The sequence below is a fragment of the Panthera pardus genome, unplaced genomic scaffold (genome assembly GCF_024362965.1).
Source record: "Panthera pardus isolate Hobbes unplaced genomic scaffold, ASM2436296v1 HiC_scaffold_8, whole genome shotgun sequence".
Taxonomy (NCBI): Eukaryota; Metazoa; Chordata; class Mammalia; order Carnivora; family Felidae; genus Panthera; species Panthera pardus.
Genome location: NW_026527013.1, coordinates 74,254,258 through 74,268,809, shown reverse-complemented (window position 1 = coordinate 74,268,809; position 14,552 = coordinate 74,254,258). Strand labels below are relative to the sequence as shown.

General features: G+C 43.3%; 1 protein-coding gene and 1 long non-coding RNA gene across 6 annotated transcripts in view; one reads left to right on the top strand and one right to left on the bottom strand.

Annotated features, from left to right (window-relative positions):
• The window catches only part of POU6F2 (POU class 6 homeobox 2), a 485,355-nt gene that overhangs the window by 440,906 nt on the left and 29,897 nt on the right, over positions 1–14,552 (top strand). The gene's annotated exons all lie outside the window — the stretch shown is intronic.
• The window catches only part of LOC109268022 (uncharacterized), a 130,462-nt gene continuing 129,585 nt past the window's right edge, over positions 13,676–14,552 (bottom strand). Inside the window, exon 6 of the long non-coding RNA XR_008420605.1 lies at positions 13,676–14,538. This is a non-coding gene — a long non-coding RNA (uncharacterized LOC109268022). The remainder of the gene's footprint in view (positions 14,539–14,552) is intronic.

Below are 14,552 nucleotides of genomic sequence, written 5' to 3'. Positions count from 1 at the left end.
ATATTAAAAATAGGAAAAAGATGTGGGAGTCCTATAATTGAGGAAATATGTTATTTATTTGATAAATAACCTTAACCAAATCCAGTGTCAAAAAGACTGTACTGTGGGCTGTACAGTAACAAGTCAAGGATGGAAGTGAAAACTATTTATGTCTCAGTTTTCCCAACTAGAGAATGAAAATTAGACTTGATTTGGGGCTGAGGATAAGGAAAGAGGCAGTACTGAATTTTGACCCAGCTTCCCTAGAGCAACACTAACTTTTTTAGCAAACAATTTTTATGGTTAAGCAGAACATTATTAGAGAGGGACAACCTTCCATTCACATGTGAGATGCATTCAACCTCTAAATAAATGTCCACTGGACTGTTTAATACACCATATGCCCAAAGATGCACCCCAACTTTCTTGTTGACATTATGCATTCTTCTTCTGGTTTGTTTTTTTTTTAATTTTTTTAGTCTTTATTTTTGAGAGAGAGAGAGACAGAGCATGAGCAGGGGAGGAACAGAGAGAGAGACACAGAATCCAAAGCAGGCTCCAGACTCTGAGCTGTCATGTCAGCACAGACCCCAACGTGGGGCTCAAACTCATGAGCCGTGAGATCATGACCTAAGCCAAAGTCGGATGTTTAACCAACTGAAGCACCCAGATGCTTCATCATGATGCATTCTTCTTAGATACGTGGGCAACATTCCTCAATCATACACCAATAAGGGAGAAATGAGAAATAGATCAGAAATAGGTAAGAATGGAAAAGTCACAACTCAGAACAGCAAGAGGAGCCAGGTTCAAGTTCAAACATACAGAAGTAGGCCTTGGCACAATCCAATTGAACTTAATGCATTAGCCATAGAACGTTGCTCCGAACTGCTGTTCGTCTCCTCCACTAACCTTGTCCATCTTATAAAAATAACAATAGAAGTAGATCCTAAGAAGACGTCGTAAGTTGGAGGACACAGAATGACAGTAAAGTCAGGATGGGATACAACTTAGAAGTGAATGGCCTCAATCACGCCCCACGCCAAGGGCACACACACAAAAACACATTACACATTCCCTTGCTCTGCCACTTGTCAATAGATATTCACAACCGCCCAGTCTCTCAGAGTTACAGAGGTGGACAGTGCGAAGGTCCACATGCTCACGTGGAAGGCACCCGCGGTCAACGGCACAGGCGTTGAAGTTAGACACCAACCCCAAGCAAGGCAGCTAGCCTTCCTCGGCTGTGGTTCTCACTTCCACGCACTGACGACGTATCTTTCCCTCAGGGTTATTAGAGGGATTAGTGCTAATGGTAATAAAATTCATAAATTCCTGCTGTCGATTGCACACTTTCTGCATACCAAAGAGTGCTTAGCATTCGATATATTATTTCATATCACCATTGCACAGCCATGGAATATGGTTTATCCCTATTGTACAGATTAAGAAACTTCTAAGAGCACCCAGCTGGAAATGGCAGGATCCAAACTCAGTTGTGTCTGATACCAGAGATCGCTCTCAGTCACTGTGCTCTAAAAATAGTTTAAAACTTTTTGCTTCCGTCACTGATGTATCCCAAGTGGCTAGAATAACACCTGGCCTACATTAAGCATAGACACAGTAATAAAATCTGTGGAGGAAATGAATAGAGCATTTCATATACGCTAATATGCTATTCAATAAGCACCTCACATACATTCATCATTTCATTTCATTCTTACACTGATCGTGCACCATTATCTCTAAAGGAAACAGGGGTTCAGAAAAGTTAACCAGCTTCCCGGGCCACCCACTTAGCAAGGGGGAGAGTCTGGACTCGAGGCCACACGCGGCTGCTTCGAAGCGGGGCTTTCCTCTGAGTGAAACTGCTCTCAGCCTCACGGAAATAAGTGCCTAATACCGTGCCTGCCATATAGCAGCCTTTCCGTAAAGATCACGTGCTCCTCACCTCTCTATATTTTAATCCACTTAGGGTGGCTGATCTAAGGTAGAGTCTGTTTATTATATTGAAGTTTTATATGGAAATGCTTTTAAGGATCCAGTGTTACTGTACCTGATGAAAATGGCATTGTCTACTTACTTAACTTTCTTCAGTTTTCCAAACCACTAATGTTTCAGCATTGTTGGAAAGAGTAAAAGTAATAAAGGATGTTAAATGCTTGGCACAGCCCTGGCGCTTAGTGAGAAGCAAGCGAGGCCCGCCTCTCCCGTCTCACTCCCTTGACCACGTGCGTCTTAGAAGCCATGGTCACTCCGGCATGTAGAGGGCTAGGCTGACGATTTTGAGTCTGATGCCCACACCATTCGTAACAGGTGAAGCCAGCTCCCTTGGCTGGGCGATGACTAGTTTGCCTCTCTAACGTGATTGTGTGGCTGCTGGACACGTAGCATCCACTTTTCCTTTTAAGAAAACGTTGCACTTCATTTCATCAAAAGGCAGGGCCACCAGAGTATTACCCGCTGGGTTCATTTAACTATGTTCGTTTCCTTGATGCTCTAGAATAAAAAGCATTTCCATCTACCTTCAATAAATCTGCAGGTGATGTTAGCAAGCTCTCCCAGGCAACCAAAAGGAAGAGATGGAGTGATGTGTGCAGCCAGAAAAAACAAAAATCTGTTTCAAATTCACATGGAGTTTGAGGGTTTGATTGCAAGTGGATTTTAATGTAGGATTTTTCAGTATCATTGAATTATAAAAGAACTATTTTAATTTTTTAATATAAAGAGTAACATCCTTAAGACGAAGGGAACTTAAATCAATTACATTTAAAAGGTGATATTCATGGAGTGCCTGGGTGAATCAGTGGGTTAGGCTTCTGGCTCTTGATCTCAGATCAGGTCATGATCTCTTGGTTTGTGAGTTTGAGCCCCACATTGGGCTCTGCGCTGAGAGGGCAGAGCCTACTTGGGTTCTCTCTCTCCCTCTGTTTCTGCCCTGCTTGCGCTCTAAATCTCCCTCTCAGAATAAAAAAATAAACATTAAAAAAATAAATAAAAAATAAAAGGAGATTTGCAAATTACTTAGGTGAACACAAAAGGAAGTGACATGCATTCTGAGAGCTCATTTTGATTTTTTGAGATCACAAAATCATATACATTTAAAAATATTATTTATTTATGTTTTTATTTGAGAGAGAGAGAGAGAGAGAGACAAAGCGAGCGGGGAAGGGCAGAGATAGAGACACAGAATCTGAAGCAGGTTCCAGGCTCCGAGCTGTTAGCACAGAGCCCAACACAGGGCTCGAACTCACAAACTGTGAGATCGTCACCTCAGCCGAAGTTGGATGCTCAATCAACTGAGCCACCCAGATGCCCCTACATTTAAAAATATTTTTAAAAGTCGAGTTCCTGCTCCTCTCAGCTCACACAGCGATAGGACAGTAGAAATGGGGATAGTGTTGATGGTTTTAAGTATCTAGATTTGTTCCTGCTATCTAGAACCTAGATGAATCAGAAAGTACTAAGGACTTATCCTTCTCAGAAGGCAGATCCGATACCAAGACCATTGCTAAAAATGCCCTAAATTTTTTAGAGAAGTTAAGTAGATTATCTTATAGCTAGGGATTAATAGTTTTGTGACTAAATGCCTCAATTGTTCTTCAATGTAGGCGTCACTATACCAACTTCTATATTGTTTAACAATATATATGTATAGTTTGCATATGATTTCATCTGGCATACAGAATATGTGAAATGTATTTCTGATAAGGCTATCCTTCAAAGTAGCTTTTGAAATTAAAAATTCCAAAATTCATACTGCTGGTATAAATTCTAACATTTTTAAGAATTTTTTTAGAGAGAGAGAATGCACGAGCAGGGGAGAAGGGCAGAGGGAAAGAGAAAGAATCCCAAGCAGACTCCCCACTCAGTGCCAGGCCTGACATGGGGCCCATTCCCATGACCCTGGGATCATGACCTGAGCCAAAATCAAGAGTCGGAGGCTTAAACCGACTGAGCCACCCAGGGACCCCTAAATTATAAACTATTGAGCTTAGAACAGGTCAGTTGAAAAATCAGTAGAGTGGTGGTTTATTCACAATGATAAATTACATTTTTCCAGGACCAAGTGTGAGGTGCTAGAGTCCACACACACACACACACACATCACACACACACACACACATCTAAAATAGGAAGCCCAGAACTATGAGACACCACCATAGGATGAGTTCAGTGGCCCTTTCTAATTACATCTATTCAAACCTGCCTGCTGGTTAGGGGTAAGAAGGCAGACTGGTCACCTCTGAAAATGAGGATGCCATTTTATGAGAAAAATTCATCAGCATCATTCTAATGAGTTATGGTCTTTGTTGTGAGAAATGAGAAATGCCATGGTCTCACCCTAAAGAACACTAAAAAAGCATTACAAAGAAGAAATTGAAAAAGTAATATATGTTACGGTGATGAGAACAACTTCTTTTCTGATTGAACAGATAGATAAATATTGCAAGCAAAGATCAAAATACATTTAATTTTGCCACAACAATGGATATTTTCTTCACAAAAAGCTTATGAATCATCCTGGACTCATGGACCCCGGACGGGGATAAACAGATGCATCTTTAATGACTCTTGGAGTGGTTTCATTTCCCACCCTTCTTTTTTTTTAGATGCTTATTTTGTTGTTTATATTAATTGAAATTTAGTTTTGCAGGCTGAATGCCCCACAGCACTAGGTGATTCTAAATATGAGCAGCACTTTCTTGAGCAATTGCCAAACCTTTCCTTCACCAGTTTCAACTGTTCCAAAGAACCTAGAATATTGGAGACCACTGGTCCCCGATTGAGGGTTTTTTTTGTTCTCATTGCTATTGCTTTCTTTTTTCCCCCCCCTCCCATCTGGGAAGAAATATAAACTATACAGTTCATAGGTCTGGGGCTTCATTTAGGGATGTTTACTAAAGCTTCTAAGGACCAAGGCTGAGTCACACTGAAAGGTGTTCTCCCAAGCAATAAATAACATTAATCTGATTTAGTCCCTTAATCTGGCATCGGCAGGCAGAAGCAGAAATACTTCCCCACACGCTAGGTGTTTTTTGCTGGTATTAAAACTTACAGTCTTAGGCAAAGCCATATAAAATCTTGCAAAAGTTGGCCTTTCTGCAAAATGATGGCTTCACGACAGTTATGATCCTCTTTTGACTGTCCCTTTTGAAGGGATAGATAATGTTTTAGGAATTCCTTAGTGTTGGCAGCTGCAAAGAAATAAATAGTAGTCAGAGTTTAATTTGTAGTCATTAGGGGACAAGGGGAAGCGATCGTGAAAGAACAGATGTTTCCAGTTCATCCTTAAGAATTCGTCTCTGCTATCTGTCACGTGGAACATCCTGCAGGACAAACATACTGACTCTTAAAACAGAATTGTAAAACCTCTTCAGAGACCTGGAAATTGGAGCATTACATCACATTCACCAACATTTCCATTTCCTACCATTGACAATAAAGTGAGAGGCCACAAACTGAAACCAAGGCCACAATGGCTTGACGGCAGTTGCTTTTGTAGGAGATGTCACGCGTGCCCTTGTTACAAATTCGCCATGGATTGAACCATGCGTTTTTTAAAATTCCAATGAGGATTCTATAGATAGGAAAGTTGTACCACATTCTTAGACGAAGAGGGAGGGAGCTTTGTGAGAGCGCGGTGGAACTGAGCCCTCGTTTACCACAAAATGAATTCATCCGGATCCTGGTAGTGGAATCAAGACGGCAGATATCTTACGATTGTGCTGTGGCCCTTGAGGAGGAACATCGTTCTATGCAAACAGAAGGTCACTCCCCACCGTGTGCCTGTCATTCTTACTCTCCAGTGGGAAACCAGCAGTTTCAGTGTATGTTCTTGGGGACCAGAGGTCCCGATGGATCTACTTCGACCTATTCCCCTGATTGCCACCTGACTTCTTCAGGCATTAAAACCAGCAAATCACTTTACAATCAAAGTGATTTTATTTTGGGGCCCCTGGGTGGCTCAGTCAGTTAAGCGTCCGACTTCGGCTCAGGTCATGATCTCGCGGTCCGTGGGTTCGAGCCCCGCGTCGGGCTCTGTGCTGACAGCTCAGAGCCTGGAGCCCGCTTCGGATTCTGTGTCTCCCTCTCTCTGCCTCTCCCCTGTTCATGCTCTGTCTCTCTCTGTCTCAAAAATAAATAAACGTTAAAAAAAATTTTTTTTAATTAAAAAAAAGTGATTTTATTTTATTTTTTTCCAATACATGAAATTCAAAGTGATTTTAAAACAAAATTTAGGGTCATCAGATATTTTTCAGACTCCCCAAAGCTAGAATAGTGCCCGGCACAGAGTGGGCACTCATTAGTGGGATGTAGAAATCAAATTTTAATAATATTGGCCTTCTTCTAAGATTAAACAAAAACACCTGCTACTTTTCAGGAGGAAATAAAAACCACTTGCAATGAAGGGTGAATTCAGCTGTCCAGTGAGCATGCAAATAGTCAGTCCTCAAAAGCAGGGACCACGGGAGATCACCTCAAGCCACTGATAACTGCAGCTGTTTTCCCAGAAGGAGAAAAGAGCTTGCAGGACTCATCAATGGCAGGGGCTTTAGCATTATATAATTGGTGCCATCTTGACCGTCCCGCCCACTGGGAACCTGGGCTTTCTTCCTCATTGGCAGGTTGCTGGTGCCAGAGGCAGCAAGATTTACAGAACGTTCTTGTTAATCCAAAAAGAAAGGATTTTCACAAATTCAGATGGCTGGGTGATATCCCGGTCTTCTACCTGACAACAGGTGGTATGACCTAGTGCTGGGCACACAGCGGGCCCCCGAAACGATTTGCAGAGTGTGCGAGTGAGTGAGCGAGTGGATATGTAAGGGATCAGTTTGTGCATGAAGCAAATCCATGAATAAAACAACACCCTTAATTTTGAAGCCATTCAGAGTAAAGCAGAAATGTTCAATTGCCTGGCTTTTCCAGACAAAGTTGAAGAGCTTTTATCCCTTTGCTAGAATCATCTACAGTTACCCCCCATACTCCACTCTTTTTGACAGTGAATGTGGCCAATATGTCTGTATTATCTCTTCATACAAATATACTTTCAATATGTAAAATATTAATATTTGTATGAACACCCAAACTCATTTACTCAAAGCCTTTGAGTATATACTAACCATAAGTGATAAATTTCCAAGGAATGGTCATGAACTAAAGTGGCAAGTTCTCTGTCCATTTCCAAAAGAATCTCTCCAAATTTCACTTCCCTTGCCTAAGGAAAATGGCATCTAGTGCTGAAGAGTCTTTTTATTTGGGCTTTTCTGGGAGAACCTTTTCTGTATCACTGGGTATTTCTTTCCAGTCATAGATAAAGCCAGTCCACTTTTGATTCCACATCATGCTCAATCAAACCTTGAGCTAATATCTTGCAAAATTGACTCTCTCCTCTTTTGTCTTCCTCATGCCTCCTTCTAGTTAAGTAAACGTAGAGTGGTAGAGGAAAAACAACACCATGGAGAAATAAAGAACTCCCAAAGAATCCAGAGCTTACCTATATCTATCATTTAGTAGAGTAGAATAAATCTATCATGCAGATACAATTTGAAAACTTGGGTTGAAGGTGGACACCTATACTAAGTTCGAGAAAAGGATTCATTTCCTGGACACTGAGCCCTGCCCACCAGTCACTGCAGGAATAATCCATACTGGCAATTCCAATGACTCCACTTAGTTCTTATCTCAACATACGATCATCTTGTGTACGTTTAATTTAGTCTTTTGATTATACTCTGGATCAAAATTAGTATTCTGTCAATGTTTCCTAATGCTTGAGTGGGAACCCAAATAAAAGAGAAATAGAAAATGTCACATTTAGAGGTGCCTAGGTGACTCAGTTGGTTAAGCATCCACCTTTGGCTCAGGTCATGATCTCACGGTCTGTGGGTTTGAGCCCCGCGTCGGGCTCTGTGCTGACAGCTCAGAGCCCAGAGCCTGCTTCCGATTCTGTGTCTCCCCTTCACTGTCCCTCCCCTGCTCACACTCTGTGTGTGTCTCTCTCTGTCTCAAAAATAAATAAACTTACAAAAAATTGTAATGCCACATTTACAGTAAAATATGCAAGAACAGGTATTACAATGCATCTTAAAATGAAAAATTCACAACAACAACAACAAAAAACCCCACCACACCTGCATTCAGAGTATGGAGTGTGCCAGATTCAGTTGTAGTGTTACTATAATAGGAACTGTCAACAGTTCAGAACGTGGCTGAGGCTGCTAACTTCGTTTTGCCAAAGGACTCAAGAAGGATTCAGGTCCAATAAGAATGATCATTGTATCAACTGAGTTGACTCTTACCTGGGAGACCTGTCAGCTTTCTGAGATGTGGAGTTTCTTCCACAATGTTTGCTGCTACTGGGCCGCATAACCAGGGTTCCGGCCGTGCTCTATAAGCAAATCATTCCTATAAGACATCTTTGGAATTGACATGATTTTTCCTGTCTTAGATCATTAGGATCGAGTGGGATCCTTTTCCCCCCTGCCTTATCATTTGGAATTGGAAAACAAAGGCCTAGCCATTAGATTTCTTCTGTCTTCACAATTAAAGACAGTGTTTGAGAGTGGGCTTGGGAGTTTGGGGTCGGCTTGTGCTAATTAAAGAGAAGAGAACAAATGGAGACCCATAATGCACATCTTTATCGTACCTTATAAATACCGCTGATCACTGATGAGAATAATCTTGCTAAGATACTGCCAAAAGACTATGTCAAAACTCCTCCTGACTCTTCTGACCTTCCCTTGTGTTTGGTATATTACTGTTTTCTCCTTTGGTGGGCACTGGATTTCCCTGTGGTTGTTTTTAGGTTTTCAAAAGCTTCAGTAGAATTTCAGCAGCAAAGGCCTGGCAATAGTTTCCATTTTCAAGTGGGTGGAAACTTCCACACTTAATGTTACACCTAGAGGCAACTACCTCCCCGAACTAAACTGAATTCATAGTTTATGGGAAAGTGTCTATTCTGCTCACAATTTTAAATCCTCCCGTGAGTAGCTTGATAAATCCTCTCTTCTCTCCCAAATCTCTTTCTTGCCTTCATTTCTCCTTTCCCTTCCAAGCATTCTTAGTTAACAAAGTCCTGTGTCCCCTAATTACTCACCCTTAATGGTTAAGGTAAAGGCAGTTCGTATCTTTACCTGTTTTTAAAATTATAGATAGGAATGGCTTAGAAAATACTCGCTAGTAGTCATGATTAAGTCGTGTTTATTTTTTTTTAAGTTTATTTCGAGAGAGAAAGAGAGAGTGCGTGCATATGCACAAGTGAGGGAGGGGCAGAGAAAGTGGGAAAAAGAGAGAGAGAGAGAGAGAGAGAATCCCAAGCAGACTCTGCACTGTCATTGCAGAGCCTGACATGGGGCTTGAACTCACAAACCATAAGATCATGACCTGAGCCAAAGTCAATGCTCAACCAACTGAGCCACCCGGCCGTCCCAGGTCATGTTCAATTTATACAAAACCACTTAACCATGGGCCCTAAATGCTAAAACTGGAAGAAAACCAAAGAGACAGTACATTCTTCTCACACGTGCCCCTCACACATTCAGGGCTGAGATAGCCTGAAAGGGTGGGAGAGCAGGATCTCTTCGTCACATGATTGACGGTATCCACCCCCTTCCCACAAAGTTGGGGAAAGAGGACAGAACGATATAAGCATCAGAACCTCTCACTGTCTCTGTCAACCTTCTCAGTGGCCACAGGCCATCCTGTCCCCTTGGATTTACATGCAGGCTCTTGCCCCACTACTTCTCTTAGGCACTCAGGGAAACGCAGTCTTCTACGGTGACTGTAATCTGGTCCCTCTGTCTTTCCCTGTTGGAATGATTCTCCTCTCTTCAGCTGGCTCTGTTCCTGACAGGCTGAGGTGGGAAGCAGACAGATGGACATAAAAATGGCCTTTTTTTAAGTGAACTGTCATGAGAAGGCCTCTGCTCTCTGGGCCAACAGATGGCTCAAGCCAGCAGTCTCGTGAGGTCTTCTGAGGCCCAGCTGGAACCTTCCAAGGGCACATGGCTATAGGCAATGTGTTTTCCTCCAGCTGCACACTCCCCTGTCAGGGATTAGTTTTCTCCAGTCCACTCTTCGAGGCTATCTCTGATGCTGTCCCAGTACATGTTCCCCAGGGGGTCCTGCAGGACAGGATTTTAAATGGCTCAGACCGGTGATAACGGGTCCAGGGAAATACTCACACGTCTTTGCCTGCTCTCGGTGGGAGGATAGCAAGTGCCAATGCAGCACAGCCCTCTCTCTCTGTAGCTCTCTCTGTGTTTCTCTCTGTCTCTGTCTCTCTCTCATCCCTCTCCTTTCTCTTCCTTCCTCTTCCTCACTCTTCTTTTTCTCTCTTCCCTTCTCTGCTCAAAAGCACAGCCTCTCACCTTTAGAATCCTCAGGTGTATGTTCCCCAAACGTGAGGGGACAATATTTACTCAGCCACCTTCGTTAACCTGGAGGTGAGAAGAAACTCCCCATGCCCCATGCCCGGGAGTGAGGAAGACACGCAGGATTTCCAAACTTTTCTGCGTCTGTCCTCTGAGATCTGGAATTGTCTGGCTGGTTTTCAGCATACTAGTCTGGTCCCTCCTTGAGAATGCAACATCTACTGAACGTTGGTGCTTCTATGGAAACTTCCAACTTAGCATTCTATTAAACTACTGTCTTCTGTTCTTCATGATAAACTGCTTTCATGGTGAAATCAATATGCAGAAAAATACAAAGGAGCTTACACAAATTAGTGCAAATGCCAGGAGTTACCACACAGGCACGTAAGCAAAATCAAGTTGTGAATGAACATTTATCGAACACCTATTTGGTCAGTCAAGTAGTATACGGTGATTTGTGTACATTACCCTATTTAGTCCTCATAATACCCTCACAAAGTGGACATTATTATTCTCATTTAACAGATGACTATCCTGAGGTTCTAGGAGGTGAAGTAATTTACCAACAATATCCCGCTGGTTAGTGGCAAAGCCTGGGCTTGAACCTGGCCAGTGGGGAATTTTATTCCTCTATATGCATATCCTAAATTTTATTAAGGACATTACCTTCAATGGCTATTAAGATTTTAGAGGAGAGGATTGTTTTTATTGCTGTCATTGCTATCTTTGCAGCATCAGGTTTCATGCAAATTATCCTTCTCTTAATGTGACTGAATGATCCTGACACCTCAAATTCTTCACTCTTGTCTGAGTGTGTTTCCAAAGTTGAAAACCAATAGTAGAGCATCCAGGAGGGATCCTAATCCTAACTGACAGTGGGAAACAGTGGGTAGGTGGGTCTTCCCAGGGGTGGAGCACCTCTCAATACCCATAACACAAGTGTCCAAATGTACACCTTAAATTCTTTTTCAGAGTTGTTCATTAAAGAATTACGTGTCAGCCTTTTTTTTTTCACATCGGTCTAAGATAATTTGTCTCACATCCTGGACTTCAACGATGCCACCTTGAGACACATTGCCATTCCCTATGCCCATACCCAAGCCAGACATTGTTAATCACTGGTGATGCTGGTTTTTTCCTGAACCTTAGAACCTTCAGAGTTCGAGGAAGCCATGGCCAACTGATTGGCGTTGCCTGCAAGATTAAATCCAATTGTCTTTGGTTGAAGTGTCTTCCTCTACTGAAGCTCATCGGCTTCCCTTCATGCCTTTCTCATTCTCTGGTTCAGGTTCTCTGCTAAAGCTCCTCTCAACATCCACACCTCTCTTTTTCCCCATCTTGGACAGAACCAAATGCCGGGAGGCATGAGTTTGCATCTTGGAAAAATCAATTTTGTTTGGGGAATCATTGTATTCTCCTACTTGTCCTGGAATCAGCATCCTAACCAGAGCTGCCAGAATAATTCTAAGTGGGTTTAACCTTACAACAGGAGCACAGTGAGACTAAACTCAATGTGTTGTATAAAGACAAAACCATCCCTTAAAGAAAGAGACAGAATGGCTGTTGCCAGTCCAGAAAGAAGGGGAAGATGATGGGCTGTTTCCGTCCTGGTGATCGCTCACACCAGCTCCCTCGCTCTCCGGTGCTCTTTGTTCAATGCTGGTGTTAACAAAAGCCTCTTGACCAAAAAGTGCTGAGGTTACACAAATATTTGGCAAAGGATTGTCTCTGCTGATGGATTGGAGATGCTGAGAAAGTCACCGATTTACAACGTTGACGGATTTCCTCTTCTTAAAGATATGAGCAACAAAATTACTTGTCAATTTGACATCTGCAAACACATTCTCCGTCGCAGAGTTTAACAGCGTGTCATAGACAATTACAACATGTGGCCCATCAGACGACTTGTCTGGGTGCCCGGGGCTTCTGTGATTCCACCCTCAGCTGCTGCTGATGACACTACATGCGGGCAGCGAATAAATTCAGGGCATGTTACCCTCCATCAGTTCAAATCCATCCCTACTGAGTACCTCAGCCAACCTGAAGTCCATAAGGGCACGGTAATGTAACGCAGTGACCCTGAATTGCTGAGATTTGCTACAGTCCCAAGATCATCTTTATGATGGCTAAAGTCAGAATTGTGGCTGAATTAACAACAGTCACTGTTGTGTGTAAGCCACCCCAATTTTTATGGAAACAGGGATACACGTGCTGTTTTACACCAGTGGCCATCTTAACGATATTTTTTAGGTGGTCTTGTGACACAGGCTTTATTCTCAGTTTTGGTTTATGCTCCCAACTCCTCTAAGGAGAAAGCCAAGGGGACATGAGCAGCAACCACCAAATAAGTCCCCTGTCAGAGAGGGCAGAACTCCTTTAGGTCAAAAGTTATCATTCCAGTACCAGTAAGGGCCTCGGCCTGGTTAGAGCATTCATCAGAGATGAGTCATTACTGTGAGAGCAGGGGCAAAGACATCGGGGATCATCGCAAACGATGCCTGAGCTGTTTGCTGTGGGATTGATGGGGCAATAACTTCACTCACAAATTTCTAATGTTGCAACCTAGGCATAAAGTAGGCCATGCTTTTTGAATTGAGGTGGAAGTCCACGAATCCAGCCACCCCCACGTCAAGGATTCATGGGGGCATTTTGCGTCGCACTTGGACACCTATGATAGCAGCGTGGCAACTGATCTGTGGTCCGTAGTCTCTCGTCACTTCAGTCCATTCTCTCCACACCTTTGTGTTCCTCCCCACCCCTCAAAAACCATCACTGAAGCCCCTGACCCAGGAACTGGACCCTTTCCTGGCAACCTGTCCCTGCTCCACTGTTTCAACCCTCTTGCTTGAAAACTAGTCAATGCCTTATCCCCCAAGTTTCTCACCTCCAGCTGGTCTCTTGTTTGGAGTAGGTTCTCCACTTTGCCAAATCCCACCCAACCCTCAAGACTCTGCCCCACCCCCATTTCTTCCATCAGGTCTTCCGACCAACCTCATCGTTCTTCCTCTGATATCACTCATTCATTCCTAATAGTTCTTTGAGCACCCACCAGAAGGATATATAGACTCTTTTTTTTAAATATTTTTTTATGTTTATTTTCATTTTTGAGAGAGACAGAGACAGAGACAGAGCGTGAGTAGGGGAGGGGCAGAGAGACAGAGGGAGACATAGAATCCGAAGCAGGTTCCAGGCTCCGAGCTGTCAGCACAGAGCCCGATGTGGGGCTTGAACTCACGAACCATGAGATCAATGATCTGAGCCAAAGTCAGACGCTTAACAGACTGAGATTAACGCTAACGTGCCCCAAGAGTTTCTTTTTTTTCTTACTTTATTGATTTATTTTGAGAGAGAGAGAGAGAGAGAGAGCGCTCAGGGAGGGACACAGAAAGAGGGAAACAGAGAATCCCAAGCAGGCTCCACGCTGTCAGCGCAGAGCCCAACCCACAGCTTGAACTCACGAACAGTGAGATTATGACCTGAACCAAAATCAAGAGTCAGATGCTTCACCGACTGAGCCACCCAGGTGCCCCCTGGATACAGAGATTCTTATTGGATAGTCCCTGCCACTTTGTGGCACATATCATTTCTCTGTCGAATTGTTAGAATCTTGGCATGTGATGTACCTGTCTTCTTGCTTCCTCCTCTGCCCCCAACTGTATCTTCTTGGTGTCCTCCATGGTGTATGACACCACACTCTAGGTAGAGAAGGGTCCACACCTGTTAGTTTGTGCCACCAGAGTCTTCAGCATCTGCTAGGAGAGCTGGAAGTTCTCTTGTGCAATTGATGCCTTGCTCAGGAGTCGCAGCCTGCTGGCCTCGTTGGCTCAGTGACACATCCTTCCATCAGGAAATCCTTACCACTGGAAGCCAGAAGCTCAAACTCGAAAGGCTGGTCTTAGGGCCTCGCGTGTCTCAGAAGCATCCTCTCTCTCTTTGCCCTCGAGTCAGAGCTCCCCTAACACCAAACATCAGTTTTAATTTCCGGATTCACTTGGCATATGTGCAGATATGGATATTTCCCTTGACTAGCAAAAGGCCTTTAATTTAAAGTACAATTTCTACAAGTAAAATCGCCAGTTTTGGGCAAGGGCCAAAAGCCTCACACCATGGCTGCTTAGGCGTCTCTGGCTTCCTTATGGAGATCTCTCTGGAGTCAGGATCCCAGGTGGCATCTGGGTGAGATCTGTGGAAACGCCG